Source organism: Paramisgurnus dabryanus, chromosome 6, assembly GCF_030506205.2.
Source record: "Paramisgurnus dabryanus chromosome 6, PD_genome_1.1, whole genome shotgun sequence".
In the NCBI taxonomy this organism is placed as follows: domain Eukaryota; kingdom Metazoa; phylum Chordata; class Actinopteri; order Cypriniformes; family Cobitidae; genus Paramisgurnus; species Paramisgurnus dabryanus.
In genome coordinates this window covers 24,445,804-24,469,546 of record NC_133342.1, presented here as the reverse complement: position 1 = coordinate 24,469,546, position 23,743 = coordinate 24,445,804, and the positions used below count along the sequence as shown (strand labels likewise).

The 23,743-nt window shown below is 39.2% G+C and overlaps 1 protein-coding gene across 2 annotated transcripts in view; it reads left to right on the top strand.

The window, feature by feature from the left end:
• Window positions 1-23,743, top strand: part of col15a1b (collagen, type XV, alpha 1b) — a 54,343-nt gene that overhangs the window by 5,350 nt on the left and 25,250 nt on the right. The window lies entirely within an intron of this gene.

Genomic DNA, 23,743 nt, shown 5'->3' with positions numbered 1-23,743 from the left:
TAACACCGAAGCAAATATTCAATTCAATTCGCCCCCAAGATTGGTTTGCGGCTATAGACCTGAAAGACGCGTACTTTCATGTGTCCATTCTCCCTCGTCACAGACCGTTTCTCCGGTTTGCATTCGAGGGACGGGCATACCAGTACAAAGTTTTACCGTTCGGGCTATCCCTCTCTCCCCGTGTGTTCACGAAAGTAGTGGAGGCGGCGTTAAAACCCCTCAGAGAGAGCGGCGTTCGCATATTGGCTTACCTCGACGATTGGCTTATAATAGCGCATTCTCGACGGACGCTTTGCGAACACAGAGATTTAACGCTTCGGCATCTCGCCCGTTTGGGTCTTCGGGTCAACTGGGAAAAGAGCAAACTCTGTCCCACGCAGAGGATCTCTTTTCTCGGGATGGAACTGGACTCGATCGATTTATCGGCGCGTTTGACAGAAGAGCGCGTCCAGTCAATTCTGACTTGCCTCGGTTCATTCCGAGGGAAGAATGCGGTCCCGCTGAAACAATTTCAAAAGCTCCTGGGGCATATGGCAGCAGCAGCGGCCGTGACACCGCTCGGACTGCTCCATATGAGACCGCTTCAGCGTTGGCTTCACGATCGAGTCCCGAGGAGAGCGTGGCGCGCCGGCATCCATCGTGTAACCATTACACCTGCGTGTCGCCTAACATTCCCCCCGTGGTCGGACCCCGCGTTTCTCAGGGCCGGTGTGTCCATGAGACAGATCGCTCGGCATGCTGTTGTACATACAGATGCGTCCGACACGGGCTGGGGTGCCACGTACGACGAGCTTACGGCTTCGGGGGTGTGGACAGCACCCCAGTTGCACTGGCATATCAATTGCCGAGAGTTGTGGGCAGTATATCTGGGACTTGTACGCTTCGCTACGGAGCTGCGAGGGAAGGATGTACTAGTACGCACCGACAACACTGCGACCGTTGCGTATATCAACCGTCAAGGCGGTTTGCGCTCCCGTCACCTGTCGCATCTCGCTCGTCATCTCCTCCTTTGGAGTCAGAAGCATCTGAGGTCCCTTCGTGCCATTCACATTCCGGGCTCGCTCAATACAGCGGCGGACGCGCTTTCTCGAGCTGCGCGCCCCGGCGAATGGCGACTCCACCCCCAGACGGTCCAGCAAATTTGGAAGAAGTTCGGTCGTGCGCAGATAGATCTGTTTGCGTCGCCGGACGATACCCACTGTCGCCTATTTTATTCACTAACCGAGGGCAGCCTCGGCGTGGACGCATTGGCACACAGCTGGCCTCGGGGGATGCGCAAATACGCATTCCCCCCAGTGAGCTTAATCGCGCAGACACTGTGCAAAGTCAGGCAGGACGAGGAGAGCCTTTTACTGATCGCCCCATATTGGACGAGCAAGAATTGGTTTCCAGAGTTAATGCTCCTCGCGACAGCCCCTCCCTGGCGGATTCCCCTGAGGAAGGACCTTCTTTCTCAGGGAGGGGGCACATTATGGCACCCGCGCCCCGACCTGTGGGATCTCCATGTGTGGTCGTTGAGCGCGCGCAAGGTTTAGGTGATTTACCGCAAGCGGTATCTAACACAATCAACGCGGCACGAGCTCCGTCTACGAGACGGGCTTACGCGTTTAAATGGAACCTTTTCGTCACCTGGTGCTCTTCGCAACGCGAGGACCCCAGAGAATGCCCTATTAACATCGTGCTTTTATATCTTCAACATAGGTTAGACGGTAGGCTGTCACCCTCCACCATTAAAGTTGATATCGCTGCTATTTCTGCTCATCACTCACTTATTAACGGCAGATCAGTTGGCCAGCATGATTTGGTTATTAGATTTTTAAGAGGCGCTCGTAGGCTAAACCCCTCGCGCCCTCCTTCTATTCCTCCCTGGGACCTGTCCATGGTGCTGAAAGCCCTTCAGGCCCCCCCGTTCGAGCCTTTGCAGTCTGTGAGTCTGAAGCTTTTATCAATGAAAGCTCTGACCCTGCTAGCATTGGCCTCAGTGAAGAGAGTAGGGGATTTACATGCATTCTCTGTTGACGACTCGTGCCTTCAGTTTGGTCCTGCTGCCTCAAGCGTAACATTGAGGCCCAGACCAGGCTACGTGCCCAAAGTTCCCACTACGCCTTTTAGAGATCAAGTGGTGAGCTTGCAAGCGCTGCCTCCGGAGGACGCAGACCCAACCGTGGCTTTGTTGTGCCCCGTACGCGCACTGCGACTCTACGTGGATCGCACGCAAAGCCTCAGGACCTCAGACCAGCTCTTTGTTTGTTATGGTGGCCAGCAGAAAGGGAAAGCTGTCACTAAGCAGAGGATGTCTCATTGGATAGTTGATACTATCGCCCTGGCTTATAATCTTCAGGGTATTCCTTGCCCCTTTAATTTGAGAGCGCACTCCACACGGAGCGTTGCCTCATCTTGGGCTCTAGCTCGTGGTTCCTCGCTAACAGACATCTGTAGAGCTGCTGGTTGGGCGACACCTAATACGTTCATTAGATTTTACAGTGTTCGTATCGAGCCTGTATCCTCTCGTGTTCTTTCCTCACCAGGGAGGGCACGGAGAACAGTCTCGCAGGTCGGCTTGCAGCCTCCAACTGATGCTTCATAACTGTGTCAGTATGGAAGGCCTTCAGAACAAAAATGCGTAATGGTTTGAATTGTTCTTCCTCCGCTGCCCTGGCAGCCTTTGTTGCGGAGCATTGGCTGTCAGCCTTTCACTAGCTGTATCCTCGCGAACCTACGTGTCTGGCTCGGGCTCCACATTGTGTCCCACCGGGTTCCTTTGTGAGTATTTTTCCGTGGGGTTAATCCTACCAGCCCACGTTTCCCTTAGCAGAGCACTGCTTTGCTTACACAGCCACGGCTGTCTTTATTCCTCAACTACGGTTGACTTTCGCCCACCATTAGCCCTTAAGACGGGTGGTGGCTTCCGCAGCGTTCCTATCCCGCTCAGGTAGGGCGCTTCCCAGTCGCTGGCACTTCTGTGGGGTTAAAGGAACATCTAGTGCCCGGCCTTCTGCCTTAAAACCTACCTCCTCCTCCTTAAGTGGAACCGGAGGGCTTTTACGCAGTCACTGGAAGAGGTCAGCCCCTAGTGGCGTTTTGATAGGGATTCCCAATTCGTCGGTCACGACGTGACGTCGTAGTGACCGACTGAAAGGGAACGTCTCGGTTACGGATGTAACCCTCGTTCCCTGAAGGAGGGAACGGAGACGTCACGTCCCGTCGCCACAGGTGCTGCCACCTGCTGTTACGGCCGGTCACACTTTCCGGCTTTCTCAGCGAAAAAGAAGCTAATTTCCTTATTTGCACCTGCTGCTTATATACGCACCTGGCGGGGCGGCGCCAGCATTATGCAAATATCTCAATGCCAAGTTCATTGGCGTTTTAGTAGTATTCGAAGCAGATTGGTCTCTCTAAGCGAGTTCCCAATTCGTCGGTCACGACGTGACGTCTCCGTTCCCTCCTTCAGGGAACGAGGGTTACATCCGTAACCGAGACGTTCTTCTATGGCATTGCTGTGAGGAACCTTTTTGTAGTGCCTTTATTTTTAAGAATGTAGTTCTAATTGTCACTTACAATGTATTTTGGGTAGTAATGTATCTGTGGATGACACATAAGCAGATCATAGAAACAGCTAATGAAAGTGGATTCACTTTTAGAGAAGTTAAATAGTTTGGGTTCTGTAAACTTTATGGAGCTGATTTATCTATCTTGTCCTAAAGACAACAATCAGCCTATGTAAGATGACAATCGGATGATAATTTGAGTCTTAAAGTGGACATTTCACAAGACTTTTTTAAGATGTAAAATAAATCTTTGGTGTCCCACAGTACGTATGTGAAGTTTAACCTCAAAATACCATAGATAATTTATTATAACATGTAAAAAATTGACACTTTGTAGGTGTGAGCAAAAATTTTCCGTTTTTGGGTGTGTCCTTTAAAATGCAAATGAGCTGATCTCTGCACTAAAGGGCAGTGTCGTGGTTGGATAGTGCAGATAAAGTGGCGGTATTATCCCCTTCTGACATCACAGGGGGAGCCACATTTCAATGAGTTATTTTTTCACATGCTTGCACAGAATGGTTTACAAAAACTAGTTACTGGGTTGTTCTTTTTCACATTTTCTAGGTTGATAGAAGCACTGGGGACGCAATTATAGCACTTAAACATGGAAAGAGTCAGATTTTCATGATATGTCCCCTTTAATATTTAAAATTTACCTAGAAGTTTATTTATATAAGTGGAACATTGAGTAACAGTATTTTAGCAGTTATTGTAGATTATATGCACAACCATCTCACAGTTTGGCTTTCTCGATGTGTTGCTGAGTTTCTTTCTGACTCTGTTCTGCTGATAAAACAAATGATCATTTATTCTACTATGGACTGATGCTTTGGTTGCTGGTTTGATTCATGTAGTGCATCTTAAGTAGGCCTATTTCACATTATGCAAACGTGATCATTTGTATTGGCTGGCTGAAATTCATTTTTGTTAGCCATTATCACTGTATTTATCAAGTCTACAGTATTAAGATCTTTGGTTTAAGATATATAAATAGTAATTATGCATTTCCCAGTGGAGTCACAGTGGTCATTTGTAAAGCTATTAGTGTGGTCACTCAATGTGGAGTTTGGCATGACGTCAAATGCAGAATGAAATAATGAATGTTTAGTTTATATCCAGTCAGGTCTAATTGTATTTAAATACTTTGTAAAATTAGTTTGCGTTAAAGTAGTGCAAAGATTATCATTAATCAAAATCAACACTATAACAGAATTATGCTGTTTGCGCTTTTTGAAATGAGCTGTTTTCTCTGTACATTGCTGTAAAACATTAAAAAAGCACATTGACCCCAAAAGTGACATCATTGATTCGCAGCGAGTTCCCGTCCGCCATTTTTCAGATATACAATACAGCCATTTAGCACTTACAGTGATCTTTTACACACATCGGAAAATATACAACATGGAAAAAAAACATCATCCCCCTCCACCACCTCCTTAACCAATCAAATGCAGGGAACTTTGGGTAAGGGTCAGACTAAGGACGAGAATGGACTGATTGCACAGACATTTTTTCGCTGACATTTTTCTTCATGTGCTGCCTATCATGCAGTAACTAAAACGAAAGCTTTTCAGTGCATTATCTTATTTCCACTGACAATCCTAGCATATACTGTAAGCCATACAGTACATGTCTGTGTTGTGTTGAATTTGTGTGTTTAATTGTGAAATTACAATGAGGTGCAGAATCTTTACTTTTCTGGCACAGAAGCATGGAATAACCTCGGGTTAAGGGTCTCATTTAGGAAACAATAGCATGCCTCTTGAGGGGAGCTTTGAAGGGCTTGTTCACCTAAAAAGTAATTTACTTACTATCACCCATATGAATTTACATTTAGTGAGACACAGGAGGAGAAAATTGGTTAGGATTTTTTAAATGCAGTGCATGGTTAGTAACTCTTTTCAGTCACAGCATGTGTTCTTTCTTCTGTCGAACACAATAGAGACCTTTTCACACAGACATTACGGAAGATACATGGGACATGCATACGGGATTTGTCCGGAATTGTTAGATTTTTGGTTTGGTTTATTCACACTACCAATGATTTAGGTAATGCTTGGCTGAATGCATTTTTAAAAACGCAGCATGAGCTATTTTGTTTCAATAAAGAAAACATACATATGGGTTTAGGACAGAGGTGGGCAATATCCGGCCTTTGAAGCAGTATATATCTATATGAATTAAATATCATTAAATGTGACATAGAATGATTGAACGGAGTATTTATCCTTGTTCTGTGATGTGACATGTAGACAAAACATTTTTTGTTTGGGTCTGTAATGCCTTAGAAGCTTCCTAAAAACCTCTCTCAGATAGCTCTATTAGGGTGGGGGATTTTAAACAAGTGGTTTTGCACCTATTTGGCTCCCCCTACTGGCTTAAATTGCAATCTCATTACTGATTGGCTGACTTTGCTGCCACTCAAAAAATGTAGCCAATTATTTTAAAGTGGAGGGGCAGTTAGATGCCTGTGATGTCATAAGCATCAGTTTATCAGATTGGGCCGTTTTCTGGCTGATATTTCTAAAAGAGGAATTTCTATGAGACTGAGATGTTTAGCATGTCTTGCACTTTTTGTATGTTTGTGAATGTGGGTAGCATTATTCAACAAAGACAAGGTAAAAATGGTTTTTCATTCTCTGTTCCCTTTAAGTAGGATTTTTGTGCAAAATGACAAATATTTATGCAATACCAAAGACATTAGATGTTGCTAGTCTGCAGCACTGTTATATTCACTGACTGTTTCTGCCCTTAGGGGGCTGCATACCAAAGCTTTTTTACACGGCTGAAAACGCCCAGCGGATGCCGACTTGCAGCTTTTTTTAGCCGACTGCCAGCTTTTTTCAGCTGAGTGCTTTGATTGCTGCGATACTTCTGCTTTGTTTATCAATCGTTGTACGATGCGCCGTTGGTTGTTGTGATATTTGTCCCGCTCCCTCCTCTACTGTGATTGGACAGCCGTGTGAGAACTGATATTGACGGGCTGAGCTTTTCACCCAAAGTTGAAAATTTGAACTCTCTGCGCTCAGCGGCGAGCGCGGAAAAACGCAGAGGCGGCTTTCAAGCGCAGAAAAAACGCCAGTTGCTGGTTTTTTTTTAAATGCCGCACTTCCATCGGAAACAATTAAAAACATATGACAGCCGCTGGCGTAAAAGCTTTGGTGTGCATGTCCCCTAATAGGAACGAGTCAAAAAGGAGCATTCCAACGTTGCAACAAAACAGAAAGATACATTAAACTCTTAATGTTGTGTGTTTAAAACAGAGAAGCAAGTTTAGAAAGACTAAATTCCTGTTTTTTTACACATATGTTAGGCCTATTTTCATGGTTATGGAATTTTCTAGCCATGCACTTGAGATGATTTGCCCTTACAAAAATGAATCATGGTTTAACACAGTTTTTTCTGTTGTTTCATTTACAGTTTTTGTAGTAAGTAACTAGCAAACATAAACTGTACGAAGCTTTCTGCTCTCTCCAATCTGTCTCCCAGTAATTTAAAGCGGCAGTTTTTTTAAGGTGGAATGAATAGCATCAATAAGAAGCTGCGAATAAAAAACTGGAATCAGCCTTGTCTAGGCAGCGTTGTATGTACTGGCATAGTTAAGGGGCATAAAAAACATGTTTGCAAACATGAAAATAACATGTCTGTTTGTTTATCCAGTCTGTCTCAACCTGTTAGTTTGTGACCTAAACACACCTGATTGCACCAAATCATAGCCTCCATCGCAATACGCCTACTCCCTAAAGTAACAGTATGTACTGTTTTTGTTAGGGAAAAATATAATTGAATAAATTGAAAGAGATGGGACATACTAAATATAATTGTAACCACTATTTATTTTGTACTGATAGTATTTGGGATGCAATCTTGTGCATTTCCGTGGATGCTCAACCATCGATCAGTGGCTACTTTATAGTGCATAGTATTCTGCAAATGTTTAAAATCTATTATTGTAAGTTAACTATACACTCTTGGTCATGTTCCACAGTGTTACACAGATTTGTGCTAACTTAAAAAGGAGGCCACATTTGGGTTAACAGCTCTACAGGGATGAATGGAGTTTGGTCAAGCATCTTAAACTGCTCAGGTGCTATTGTAACATTTAACCCTTTAAGTGTATGTGTCTTTTATCTGCTGTTTCCTGTTCCTATAAACAGTTTCAAATTAAAACAACACATCAAAAGACAAAAACAAGATAATGTTCCATTTACATTAAATAAACAATGTGTCGTCGTAATCGATTTTCAATCTGAACGACTATTTAACTGGAAAACATGAAGGTATTTCCCCAAAAAAATCACCCCAATAAACCCTCATGCTAACTCTTTCACCATACTAACACATCTCATTATGCAGATTTGTAATTACTTCGGATGACAGCCTCTAGTTCTATTGTCATTCACATATGACCTCCAGGTGGATGATTGAGTAAATGAGTTTGAACAATGCGTCTGGGGGATGCTTGACCTGGACATTCCTATCATTCTCTGCCCAGGAGTCAGGCCTATCACAGACCCTCAGGTACTATTTATTACAATGCTGGTACACTCCCTTAACACACACACACAAGCATCTCTTTCTCTCATTACCTGCAACAATGCAGGTACTTATTAGACTTTTAGAGGAACACATAAGTGCAGTAGACTTTTCAAAGAATTTAAAATCATGGTAATTGAGCCATCAAAATTGTGAACATTTATAGTGATTTATGGATGGTAGTCTGTAATTTTATGCATAGTCTGAGTTTTTTTTCTGCTTTTCTGTTTCATGTTCTTAATGTGATGTATTAATATTCTTTGTTCATGTTTTCCTTCCGTCCCTAACATCAACCTTCCAAAAGGGATTGAAAATTAGTCAATATTGGCAAAATCAGGTGCATTTTACATATGTATCATGTATTATTAATGTGCTTTATCCCTGATACAAATGTAAAGTATATTATCAGCTCATATCAGTAAATAAATATGTAAAAAAAGTGTAGTCTTAATTCTAGTTAAAAAGTCAAGAAGTTCAATATCAGTTCAGTAATGTTCAAAATAGTTCAGGAACGTATATTAACCCTAAAAAAATTAAACCCCTGTCATAATTTTTGACTTTCCTGTCGTTCCAACCCATAAAAGTAGTCTGTATGCTCCAAACCGGCTTATATGACTAGTGAATTATATAGTCTTTTTAAGTTATACAAAGCATTGTGTAAAAATACATTTAAGTAGTTAAAATTTGTTACATTTTGTGTTCCATTAAAGCACATAAAGTCAAATTTATTCATTTGGGGTTAACTATTTCTTTAAAGAGCACCTATTTCATTGCTAAAACACAACGTTATTTTGTGTATTTGGTATAATACATTGTGTTCACGTACAACACATTATTTTCCACACCGTACATTTTTATAGCTCCAGATTTCACTCTCCTCCTGAAACATGAATTTGAAAAGCTCTGTGTCCCTGATTGGCCAGCTAAGCTGGAAACGTGACGCTCCTTACCATGTCTGAAAGATTTGCTCACAATGCAATGCTAACAGGAGTTACCTTACAGGCTGTGAATCTGAAACGGGAGGAATTATGATAATGTCGGTCTTCTCTATATCACCAATCCAGAGCCGGCGCCAGACCATAACTAACAGGGGGGCACTCGGCTTCCAACGGGGGGCACGCAATAGCAACAATAACTTGCAGAAACAAGACATTAAAACAACAAATACAGCAAGCACACACTCATACAACTGGTACAGACTGTCAGCTCATTTCCCGTATAAAGTGCAAAAGACCACAAACTATGCGCAAAACTACTGAACTTCGACCGCGGTGTGAGCGCAAGCTGCGCTCCGCTGCGCTCGCGCTACTCGACGCAACAACAAACCGCCCTCGCGCGGCGCAAGCCATTGAAATGAATGGGCACAGCGCACACCGCGTCCTAGCTTTAAAAAAGCCGCTTTACCATAATCACGTCGTAATGCTGTTAACGGTCTATAGCCACACTTCACATTTAAGCTTACGTAATTTAAAACAACGCTAACTTACCTTTAAAATAGCTGAAGACGGCGTGTAAGAACATTAAACTTCCATAAAACAGTGTCCTGTAGATTTGTAAATTCCACCACGACCTCTAATCTCTGAGTTTGAGCCAGTCTGTGTTTGCATGAAGTCAGATGAAGCAGGCGGTGCTGGTTCGTTCTAAATGTTCTAATATTCATATTTTACACGATCCATAAAATGCCGCGAAAAAACACGTTGCTAGTATCAAGTCACAAATATGCTAAAGACGTAAGACGGGTGAGACGCGGCAATACATCCAATCAGAGAAACTGGTCTATTTTAATTAAAGAAAACATATATCAACTATATTTTCATCATTTGATTACATTACAAGTCATGAAACATTCAATGTTTAATTTATTTTAATTATTCTTGATATATATTAAATTAATAAAAACTTTGTAGGGGGGGCACAACAACCTGTTCGGGGGGGCACTGCCCGCGAATGCCCCCCCATGACGCCGGCCCTGCACCAATCCCAGGAAGTAAACTGTTGCCTACAATCCGTGTGTTTGTTGTAGTCCAAGAAAAGAAATGTACGTCATCGTTTACTTCGGGGTTTGTACCTTTTGCATATCGTACTATACACTTACACAACAAAGAAAATTTAAAAGCATGAATCGGACAATAGGTGCTCTTTAATAAAAAAAATGACACTTTAAGTTTGATTATGTCGGTGAAATGTATGACAAAATTATGCAGTAAATCTAGAAGGAATAGGCTGGCCACTTTAAATATACATTAAACCAAACATTTCCTGCTCTCAACAAGTGGCAAAAAGCTGACCTAAATATCTGCAAAAAGTAAAAATTAGGTGGGGGTTATTCTGCAATGAAAACATACATCTTACACAGAAGCACCATTGAGTTTGAGCTTACTCTCTGCCCTTGCAGGTTTATAAGGAGGGCAGATCTCAAAAATGTTATAATGACCTGAATTCAGAGTGAGGAACAGTAGACCACTGTCTGATCCGACACAACTTCTTCCCAACAAACAACTCATACTGATTGGCTCAATAAACTGACTGTCTGTGATGTCACCCGCTGCCTGACTTCATGTCATGGTTTCGGTCCAGCAATACATTCAAAACATACTGCTGAAATTAAGGTTTTAGAGTAGGTTTAATAACTTTTGTGATAAGACATCATAGCCCAGCATGCAATTTTGTGTTTACAAGATGTCATAGTCATCCAAACACAGCCCAGACATGGCTAAAACAAGGCAAAATTTTGGCTGTGAATAAAAATTTAATAGATGTCTAACCACGGCTCAAAAATAAAAGCAGACAATAAATAAATGCCACCAAATTCAAGGTTATTTTTGCTAAAAGTGGATTACTCATAGCCAGACTATATCAGGTTTATACTTCAGTTAGACGGCAAAATGATGGCTTTTGATTGCTGGGAGGTGACCATTTTGTCAGTCTACAGATGGATTAAGGGTTAAACTCATGGTTCATTATTGATGTGAAAGTTTATTTCACGTAGGCAGGCTTTAGAGAAAGTGACCTGCGTGATTTTGATTTAATGTGTCGTAGCAATGTTTTTGTTCACTCATAAGGCCTCTTTCATTTTGCTAATTAATTACTGAAGCCCAGCGTCTGTCAGCTTGTGTTCTTTAACTCGTTCTGATGATAATCCCTCAGTATCTTGACTCTCCAACATCCTTACAACCAATCAGTGGATAGGACAGAAACAGTCAATGATGAAACCTTTGGGAGATCTGTAGTGTTTATACTTTTGTACAGTTCTTTGGCACATTTTGTTTTGGTTATAAATTGGGACACCGATTGAGTTGTAGAGCTTACACTGTGTTATTATTCTGTAACTCACCACTAGGGGGAGCTGGAGGATAACATGCTGCTCATCTTGACGAGGCTTTCCAAACCTGGGCTCATGAACTCCTAGGTTTGTAAAGAAACTGGCAATGACCAATTAAATTGAACGAATTGCATATTTTGTTTTTAAAATAGTTAAAGAGATCACGCAAAATGTCATCTTTTACTCAGCCTCATGTTTTTTTCTAAACCTGTAGGCCTATGAGCTTCTTTATTCTATTGAACAACACCACAGTAGATATTTTGATAAATGATAATAACCACACAGTTGATGGTACCCATTGACCAGTGGCGGCCGGTGACTTCTTTTTTCGAGGTCGCACGATGCGAAGTTCGTCACAACATGTATGTAGCCCGTGTGTGGTTCGTAATTTCAAAATATGTGTTCGGCGTGTCAAGTGATCTTATGTGCATCACGTGTCTTGTCAAAATAAGTGCCTGCTGCAGACACGTCTAAAGGGTTTATGATAAAAGAGACGCTCGCGTTTGCCAGATACTCGCATAATCTTAATCAGAGTTTACTGTTAAGGGAGTGTCTTGCATGTATTTTTTGAATGTGAGCATCTCTTTTATCATAAACTGTTTTGACGCCATTGTAGCAGGCACTTATTTTGACAAAACACGTGATGCACATGGTTCACATGATGCAACAAACACATATTTTGAAATGCAAGCAACACACATGACACTCCAAACACATCTTTTGAATTTGCGCCCCTTGGATGAGCAGTCACGAGCCACCACTGCTATTGACTAGCATAATATTTGCTTTCCTGTGGAAGTCAAGGGGTGCGTCAATTGTGTGGTTGCCATCATTTATCAAAATATATTCTAAATATTTAAGAATGAAGAAGCTCAAACAGGTTTAAAACAACATGAGGGTGAGTAAAAGATGACAGAAGTTTTTATTTTTTGATAAACTATCCTCACAATCCAAATGTGTTGGGTAATAGGTTTTATTGCAACACATATTCAGATAAAATCTGCAACTTGAATGCACTGTTAATTACTTTGGATTAAAGTGTCTGCCAAATGTTTCATGTAAATAAAACTTACTTCAATAACAAATCATAAAGCTTGTAAAATTAACTTTATTTAATGGTAGACTTGCATTATGCAAAAACTTCCATGTAGATAAACATTTAATATTAACTAAGTTGTGTGATTTTAAAATAAATAGTTAGTGTCAAAATGTGCTGTATTGCTTCATAATTACAAATTTCTGCGCATCATACCGCAACATGCGCTTTGCAAGGTTGAGAGCAGACAAATATGTTTTCCCAACACAATACCAGCTTTTCATAAGCAACAGAAATGTAAGGCAAATAATTATGTCTAGCACTTAATTCTGGCATTTTTGAGGACAGTTCTGTCTAATTGATCTATTAGACATAATGACCTTGTATGGAGGCTACTGCTAATTGAAACTCTTCTATAGACTGGAAATTCACATTGTACAGCTGATGGCTTATGACAAGAAACGTCTTATTAAATGTTTAAGAGGTACAGGAGGGGGAATAATAGTGTGCTGGGGGTGAATGGGGACATCTCTCTTGAGTTGGGTTGCAAAGAGCTCTTGAGCTCAATGTATCTAAAGGCCAACTTTCATGTTTATGATACTTTATAGACAGACACACATTCAGCAGGATATATGATGCTTGCATAAGCATTAATGTACATCAGATCGGGAAAAAAGCAGGATACGTTTAATGAGCAGCTTAATTGGTTTATTTAATCAGACTTGTGCTTTTTGTTTCATTGTATAGATTTACAAACATTTGATAAGTAGATGAAGGTTGTGGGACCAAAACATTCCCAAATAAATTGGTTACAAAATTTGTAAAAAAAAATTTGGTTTACAAAATTCCAAGTGAATTGTTTGGCTATTTCGTATGTTTGAATATGATTTTTTAAGAACTTTTATTTTGTGTACTTCAGTTTTGACAGGCTCAAACACTTTGGTTGAAGGTGCAATGTGTATATTTTAAGAGGATCTATTGACAGAAATGCAATATAATATACATAACTATATCACCTGTGGTGTATAAAGACCTTACATAATGAACCATTATGTTTTTATTACCTCAGAATAAGCTGTTTTTATCTACATACATTGCGGGTCCCCTTACATGGAGATCACCATTTTGTGGTGCCTTGGTTCTACAGTAGCCCTAAAAAGACAAACTGCTCTACAGAGTGCATTTCATCACAATGTTTTCTCAGACAATGACATGATTGTACTGTGGTGGTCACCGTAGCTTCTCTATGTGTTTTTGAAAGAAAGTGGTGAGTTGTGGACTAAGCCATTGGTTGCAATTCACGATCTCACCACTAGTTGCTGCTAAAATGTACACACTGCACCTTTAATTAAAACACTCTGAAAAATGTTTACAGAAGCACATACACACAAAAAAACAGGCTTTTCTTTGTCATGGTATTGATGTGTTTGATCACTGATCTGTGAAAACCTGGCTGAGGTTTTTGGCATGATTCCTCCATGCCCTAATTTTCCCCTCTGCTTATGGAGTGCAACTCTCATTTGTTATTGGATGGGGGGGGCTTCCAGCTTCCATAGGACTGTCTCTAAAAGGCTTTTCTCGTTGTTTCACAATGTCTGTTTTACAGATATGTTTATATGTTCACAAACAGTGCCTACAAGATGAGTATGACTTTCTTAGCATGTTTGTCTTGTTTTAAGAACAAATATCCAAAAATTCTTAAATTAAGATGCATTTTCTTGATGAGTAAAATAACCTAAGGAAGTAATATAAAATTTACAGGATCGCTGTTTAACTTTTAGAAGGTTCTCTTGACAGAAATAAAATATAATATACATAACACATACATATATTATCAGTGGTGTATAAAGACATTACATAATGAACTGTATTGTTTTTAAAGCAACACTATGTAGTTTCCATGTAAAAATGACTTACAGCTCCCCCATGTGGTTGAAAAGAGCAACAGTGCCTGGTATCAGACACTCTTCTGCAGGCAGGGGGAGGGGCGGGGTTGTGTGCCCTACCATCCACCACCACTTTCAGTGTGTGCTTGTAGCAGCTAGGCTGCTCGGGTTGCAGCAACAGTCCAATTTGTCCAGTTAAAAGTTGTTCTATCACTGAAATAATTTTAGAGACATTATTCAAAGGTTAAAAAAAACTACATGGTGTTGCTTTAATAACTTAGAATCAGCTGTTTTTATCTCCATACACTGTGGGACCCCCTTTCATGGAAGTTGGTGTCATGTTTCTACAGTAGCCCTAAATGGACAAACTACTCTACAGAGAGTGTTTTAGGCGATGACATGTTTTCCTGTGATGGCTACCAATAGGAGTGAACTGTTGGTTGCAATTCGCAATCTCACCTCTAGATGCAGCTAAAATTTACACACACCACCTTTGTGTGAATTTGTGCATAAAACAAGCAAAAACATCAGCCAAATCTCGAACTTTTTTCTCAAACATTTAATTTAAGAAAAATGTATTTACCTCATTGACATTGCATCTTTTGAAAACACTAAGTCATTTTTTGCAGTGTAAACATGACAATGAGACAATTGTTAAAATTCTTTTATGAAGCTATAAAACTACAGATTATGGGGATGTTTCCAGGACAGAGTTTATCATAGTCCAAGACTAAAATGCATGTTTGAGCTGCCCTCTTAAACATCTTGCCCTGACATATCTTAACATATACAAGTGCCATTGTTTTGACTCAAGATGTACACCAGTATTGTTTTTTGTAAGGTGTGTTTGTAAAAATTACTTAAATTGTCTTAATATTTCTCAAAACTTTGAGAGATTTTTTTACTGTAAAAAGGAAAAAAGTTGGATCAACTTAAAAAAATACTTAAATTGTTAACAAAGTTTTGTTTTTCTTTCACGTGAAAAACACTTAAGTTGAAAAAAAAAACAATTTAAGTCATTTTTAAGTGGATCCATCTTTTCACTGTTTTCCGGACAGGGATTAGTTTAAGCCTGAATAGTTTTTATAGTTTAATTAGGAAATATAACTAGTTTTAACAAACATGCCTTACTAAAAACATTACTTTTTGAGGCAAAACAAAGTGCACTGATGTATTTTAAGATATGTCAGTTCAAGTTGTTTTCAGTTTGGACGGCTCTTACATTTATTTTAGTCCTGGATTAACCTAAACCCTGTCAGAGAAATTGCCCCTATAAGTATAGTGTTATAGTATGCGTTAAATATTCTGTATTTGGGTATATTTGATAAGAAGATTCTCTGTGAAATTGTTTAATGAGGTATAATGGAAGTGTTTGTCTGTGAGATTCTTTTTGTGAAATTTGTGAGTTTTTTTTCTCAGGAACAATATCTGAGACATAGGAGGCTTCAGCAAAAGTTTCAATGTCTCAGTGTCTGTTTGTAGCCATTTGTGGTTTAGAGCATAAATCATGGCTTTTTAAGTATAACTTCTGAACAGGATAATTTAAGTTAATTGAAACTTAGATTTTTGTTTATACTGCAGCTTGAGAGTCACAACATCTTACAGAATACAACAGATTCAGCAAGTGGTATTGAGTATTATGAGCACAATGGTATGTACGTGTTATCAATTTCGTAACAGTCTTGTATTTCCTATGAGACTATAGTTTTCCACCTAAACTTTTTTTTAGAGCTGAATTCCAGCAGTTGATCTAGAATTCACTTGCAAGTGTGTTGCTCCCTGTGGCCAGTGTGTATTTGCTTACATCATACTAAGCAGAAGAAGGGTAAAAAACATTGGTTATTATTGTGAAATCTTCCCATTTCTTTGTGTATGCAAACTGCATTAAATCTTTAATAGAGATGGTAATATATATATTATTGCCCACCATAAGTATTGAAGACAAAATTGCTCCGTTTGCTGTGGAGACATTTGTAAAAGGAATATGAGGCAAAATAGGCTACAGAAAGTAACATTTTATAAACACTTGATTATGCTTCCCATAAATGCTGTTTCAACAAAGAACAACAAACATAACCACTATTGATACTCAGTATCTTCTGTCTTGACGTTGGGTATGGCCTCATCCACATCACATTCAATAGCCTATCCTATCTTGCAGTGCACCTAGGGAAAAATCTTCTTGTATGCCTTTATCCAACCTTGACGTTCCTCTGCACCTATTTCTTGGGCATCAGCAGTCACTGCAAGGGTATTTACTCATAGGGATGGTGATCATAAACCAGAGGCGTCATGTCCATTCAAACTTGTTTTTTTAGCCAAACGGATTTTGCATGCAACGTCAAAATCAAAAAAACGTCCATTAATCTGTTATTTGTCTTTTAATCTGTTTAATATGCACAATATTATGAATTCTGTGCTGCATCCTTGTCTCAGAGATTTTCGCAGTTTTGATCGTGTTACATTGCTTTATGCTGGCGGTAGGCGCTGCAGACAGCGCATTCGCAGACGTCATTATCGTCTGAGCGCGCTCACGTGCTCTTTGCTTTTGCTGCTGCACTTTGCAATCTGAGGAATAAAAACGTGTAAGAAACGCTCACAAAATTTCCAAACCCCAGTACGGTAATGTGCAGTAAACCTCCTCTGGGTAGAAAATGTATGGTTTAAAATGTGACACCTCGACGTTATATTAGTAGATTTCTAGATTCATCTTGGTACAACGCCAAAGTTCGCCAGAGTGCACGGTGGCGCGGAATCACACATGCTCACATACGAGGTAAAATTTGATGCAATAATGTGTTCCTCTAATAATTAACCACAATTTTTTTTTAAATCATTATTGAACATAAAAATCAATCATGTAGCTATAGCTTATGTCATTTTCGTTGTTTATATACTTTATGGATTTAAAAATACATTAATTTAATAGGAGTCTGTTGTGCAAAATGCATTGATGACACAATTAAACAAGTAATTTATTAAAGCTTAAATAAATAAAACATGCCGTTTCAGATGTAAATATGATATCAATATGTCATTATTCTGATTGAATAGTATTTTATATGAAAGTTAGTCAACACTTTTATTTTGAAGGTTTTTGCATGAAAGCAGGGGTGTTCACGTTCAGATTGTTAGAAATGTAAGTGCCATGGAAAAGACTGAAAGCTCTATAATATTTTGTGTATATATAAGTCTGTATATGCACAAATTTCTATGAGCTGTGCACACTTAATGACGCCCCTGTCATAAACTTTCCACCTCCTAGTACTGAAGAAATCCTCTATGGGATTCAATAATGGGGAATGCTGGGAGGAGGGTGTACCCCAAACCGCTCACTGACAAGGGGAGAGTGATGGAAAGCCTTAGACCTCCTCCATCCATGCTGGCAAAGAACAACACAGATGTGGTACCTTTTTTATAAGGCCTGCAGACTGATTGTTATTTGAAGATTTGTGTGAAGGAGTGTCAAACAGGTGCTTCAGTAATTTCATACTGATCTAGGTAGTTTCTACTAGTTAGGAATGGATCGTTTCTGGTTGGTTACCATAGCTAAAACAATGGAGTTTGGACTGCATGAATGACATCAGTGTTAACTGTTTTGCAAAAGTGTGGGAAAAATGTATCAATCCAACGAGAGAAGGTTAACACATTTGCAAAACATGTCTTCTGCTCTGCTGAGATAGTGATGATGAAAACTGAGTGGAGGTGTAGGATTGTTTTTTGGCTGGGTGTGAGAGAGTGACTTAGAGGCTGTCTATTCGCCTCTGTGTGAGCTCAACAGTTCCATTATAATGGACGCTCTGACATAGAAAATGAGTCATTTGGCTGCCCTGCCAATTCCAAATACCAAAATCTGCGTGCCGCTGTGGGGTACTGGGGGCTCCTAGAGGGTCTGATCTGGGGCCCCTCGGGACAGAGAGGAGGTGCAGGAGCAGCGACATGGGAGCATCTCATGATTGTGAGAACAGTGGATGCGCTTAACTGAGCAGCATGGCTGCCCCATTGCTGCAGCTGACCTGTTTGCTTCTCCTGAGCCTGGTCACTGACTCATCTCAGATCCAGTGGTTCAGGTTTCTGTGGGGCCGAGAGAAGACCACACCTATCCCAGCTTTCATTACAGCAGCACCGGAGAAGAGCACACTCCCCGTCCTCCCAACCTCCCCTCCTCCTCCAGCAGAGGAAGCCAGCAGACCCAGAGCTAAGAAACCTCTCAGAATGTGGAAGGGTGGTGAGTGGTCCTGCCTGGAGCATATTACATGATTGTTTTGTATCTATAAATGTAGTCACAAATGGGCTTTAGGGTGCATCTTTATTGATCATAGATCTCTTTAGTTTCATCTGGGATTTTATTTATCTGCTTATTTTGGCTAATGAACTTTCAGGAGAGATTTTGAGGTGTATTATTCTGTTTAATTAGTGTATTTGTTGGTGGTGTCTTATCCAAATGTTATTTGGAGTTAAGATGTGCAGCTTGATCATTACAGAGATTAGGTTTTACCCATGAGACTATCGGATATTAAAGAGCAGCCTAACTCAAAATGTTTGTACAGTAATTGTGCCACAGCGTTGTGTTTGAGAGATAAACATGGACACCAAGCCCGCTTTTATCAAATAATAATCCTAAAATTCCCCATCATCACATAATAATAGAGTAATATGATCAGACGCAGTGGGTTACGGGACGCTGAGGAAATTGGGGTTAGTTGATGGAGTGGCACTGTAGGGCCACCTTTTGATTCTAGGCAGAAAGAAAGGTAAAGAGGTTCACACGGTTCCCCTTAATTATTTTCTGACTACAGCAAGTATCTAATGACCTATGTTTATGTGAGGTGACATATTTTGTTTTGGGAACAAACTCTAATTTGTAATTAAATTCATATATAATTTAAAGGTGACATAGAATGATTGAATGGAGTATTTATCCTTGTTCTGTGATGTGACATGTAGACAAATTTTGTTTTGTTTGGGTCTGTAATGCCTTAGAAGCTTCCTAAAAACCTCTCTCAGATAGCTCTAGGGTGGGGGTATGAAGGTATATTTGGTGCAAAACAACTGCACACCTGTGACAGTGGAATTTGTATTTGTAGAGATTATCCACACATGTGTATCAGTAAACTTGAAGTCGCAGAGGACGAGATGCAAACTTGTAGATTTTTTTTCTTTCCCTCAAATACAACACAACAGTTACACATTCACAAATCCTTCAGTGCAGCTGCACAAATCCCATTTTACAAATCACAGATTAAGAAACTCACAAGTTCACATTTTTTGCTACAATTGATGCAGTAAATATGGTGCATAACCTACTTGAACACCTGCATCAAATAATGTGAAGTCACACACAAATTTTGTACATTTGCAAAATCAGTTTGTGCATCTGTGCGATGAGACTTGCATGTGTGTACAATTTATTTTTCATTCACTGAAGCAGAGTTTATTAATTACCACCAATGTTTCAGCAAAGTAAATCGCCTTTATCAAGGTATTATTTTCACCAAGTGGAGAACAATATAAATGGGAGTGCTAATTATACACACATGAAGGTAATTACATACAATATTCCAATGATTCATTAGTAAACAAAATATAAGTTTCATAAATTTCAAACCATCAATATAAGTAGATTAAAAAATACAAGCAGCAAATACACACATAAGCCTACATTTAAATAAGATACCAAATGATGTAAGTCCCATTCATTTTTAATTTCATAAAACAAATTATTTTATTTTTCAGACTAATTTTTAATTCAAACAGGAGGTGGGGCCATGGAAAGAACGTTTGTGATTTCTTTTGCAAAATAACCTTTTTTTGAAGAAAAATATGTGTATTTAAATCATGCTTTTTCTTCTAATATACTAATTTGGATGATTATTTCTGTCTTTTTGAATCGGGTTACTGAACAACTAAATTATTTTTATTATTATATAAACAGTTGTTCTGATTTCTTAACATTTACTTTGGATGCTAACCCAAATCAAATCAGCTTTTTAGACTTGTGGATAGCTCGTAATTGTTTATATAGGGATCCGATTAAAAAACCTACAGCTCGTAATACACTATTGAGAGTGGATTCTTATTGTCGTGAGCAGGGCCGTACGCAGGATTTTATAAATACCAAGGTCCATATGTATTTTTTTAGGGCATGCACGCCAGGAAAAAAATTCTTATTTCTCTGCTCTACATATATGAATTATAACACATCAGAAAACCAAAGAATCAAATAACTATAGATTTCAAACCATGTCAGTATGCACAAGACTTGTGTTGTTTATTAGTAAGACATTGAAATAATTATGTTACCATCCTGGGCACTGTCAGTTAAGTAAACATAGGCTAACTGAATATGATCAGTTTAGTGAATTAACCAAAGGCTATCAAGAATTTGTTTATTAAATTCATTCACAATATGCACACACTTATTAATATGCTGAAATACAACATCAATATTGCAGTGGCAGGAATTTTCAACACAGTCTCACACCCATGGCGTCAATATTTGACGACACTTGACCATGCGTCAATATGTTGACGCAGAGGGTATACCTTTCGCGTCACTTTTTGACGAACTGGGGACTTCAATACTATTAGGTACGCGAAATTAAACAGTTGTCGCCTGACATTGGGGTTAGGGATAGGTTTGGGTAGGGATGTCATTATGTAAATCTAACCCTAAACCGACGCGAAAATGGTAGAAAATGGTAAGAAAATAGGAAAGAGAATTTCGCGTACCTGATAGCATTGAAGTCCCCAGTTCGTCAAAAAGTGACGCGAAAGGTATACCCTCCGCGTCAACATATTGACGCATGGTCAAGTGTCGTCAAATATTGACGCCATGGGGTGAGACTGGGTTGGAATTTTATAAATGGGGTGGCCAAGGCTACTTTAGGGGGTCCATATCCCATGAAAGAAAACGATATGTAATTATTATAATACTTCACATTACCCCATATTAGATAAATATTCTTCTTGCCCTGAATTCATTACATGCATTATACTAACTGTAAGATACAAACATAATGCAAGGCTGAACTAGCATAATAAACCAATAATAAACCAACTTACTTCAAAGAGCAGAGCTCAACATTAAGATATTTATTTAAAATTAAATATGGATTAATCTTTTTTTACGAAGTTACAGTCAGGACCAGTGAGTGATTTTCTCTTCTTTTGTTATTTAAGTAACTTTAATGACTTCAACAGGTACTGTTTTTTAGACTTTAAGACAGAATGTAATAAAATGTTTACATTCGGAAGACATATTACGACATAATCAGTAGTTTACTATGATACTCATTAAAACAGTCCGGACCTCAATGGTGGGTACGGCCAAGGTCAAGAGTCCTGTCTGTGTCTGCCCTATTTCCCTCTTATTCCTTTGTTGCCCCGCCCCCTTTTTTGTTGCCATGGACATTAATTCATACTCCACCCACTGCCCATCTGTTTCCATAGTAATTAATTGTTTCTGTTCTGTCATTGGTTCTTGTCACGTTTAGATACCCTGCCTGTTGATTGCCTGTTTGTCAGCCGTTGTTTTATGTTGGTTGTTTCCTGTTATGTGTAACTGTTCGTGTTCTTGCCTGTGCTCCTGTACCTTTTTTGGATTTAATACACTTAAAAACTGCATTTGGATCCACTCATCTTGCCATGTCTTGCCTTCCTGTGACAGTTATCATCCGTTAACATTGAAGAAAAGTCTTCCTTAAGGTCAAATGTAATATATAAAGTCTAAAAATAATACATAAGGGACCAAATGATGTTATTAAGAATCTTAATGATATGGAAAAATCTTTGGGATTCACCCCCAAACAAATACAAGCTTATTTATTTGATAACATGTCACTGTGGTAAATCATATGTAGGAAAAACATATAGAGAATATAAAACACACATCGCAAAACATCAGAGTGCAATAATATGCAGAAATATGAACCTGCCATTAGCACTGCATTTTGTTGAACTTAATCATCCTATTACTTCATTATTGTATATAGGAATTGAGAGGGAATTTCCATCTAGAAGGTGAGGTGAGTTTGACCAATTTTTACTTAGACAGAAGGCCTTTTAGGTATATTAAATGTGAACATTGGCACACATGGTTTAAAAGTAGATTTTGATTTGGGTTGTTTTTATAGGTATTATGATATTAAAAATGAATGGGACTTACATCATTTGGTATCTTATTTAAAGTTAAAATGTGTGTATTTGCTGCTTGTATTTTTTAATCTACTTATATTGATGGTTTGAAATTTATGAAACTTATATTTTGTTTACTAATGAATCATTGGAATATTGTTTGTAATTACCTTCATGTGTGTATAATTAGCACTCCCATTTATATTGTTCTCCACTTGGTGAAAATAATACCCTGATAAAGGCGATTTACTTTGCTGAAACATTGGTGGTAATTAATAAACTCTGCTTCAGTGAGTGTCGGGGGCGCCACCTGGTGGGCAGTGCTGAACAGTGCTCGCCAAAGCCTACAGGTATACAAATCACTTTCGCACCATTTATCTCGAGATATTTGGTGCAGAAGAGAGAGCACATGAAAAAAAGAGTATTTGAAATTCGTAGCAGCAGATTCAAGCAGTTGTATTTATGTACTTGTGTTTGGGCTAGAAAATATTAAAAAAATAAAAAAATATTTGTGAAAAATAAATTGTACACACATGCAAGTCTCATCGCACAGATGCACAAACTGATTTTGCAAATGTACAAAATTTGTGTGTGACTTCACATTATTTGATGCAGGCGTTCAAGTAGGTTATGCACCATATTTACTGCATCAATTGTAGCAAAAATTGTGAACTTGTGAGTTTTTTAATCTGTGATTTGTAAAATGGGATTTGTGCAGCTGCACTGAAGGATTTGTGAATGTGTAACTGTTGTGTTGTATTTGAGGGAAAGAAAAAAATCTACAAGTTTGCATCTCGTCCTCTGCGACTTCAAGTTTACTGATACACATGTGTGGATAATCTCTACAAATACAAATTCCACTGTCACAGGTGTGCAGTTGTTTTGCACCAAATATACCTTCATATGGGGGATTTTAAACAAGTGGTTTTGCACCTATTTGGCTCCCCCTACTGGCTTAACTTGCAATCTCATTACTGATTGGCTGACTTTGCTGCCACTCAAAAAATGTAGCCAATTATTTTAAAGTGGAGGGGCAGTGAGATGCCTGTGATGTCATAAGCATCAGTTTTTCAGATTGGGTCGTCTTCTGTCTGACATTTCTAAAAGAGGAATTTCTATGAGACTGAGATGTTTAGCATGTCTAGCACTTTTTGTATGTTTGTGAATGACTACCATTATTCAACAAAGACAAGGTAAAATGGTTTTTCAGTCTCTGTCCCCTTTAATATGATTGTGTCTCATTTGGTAAAGTATTGCATTAAGCACACAAACGTGATGG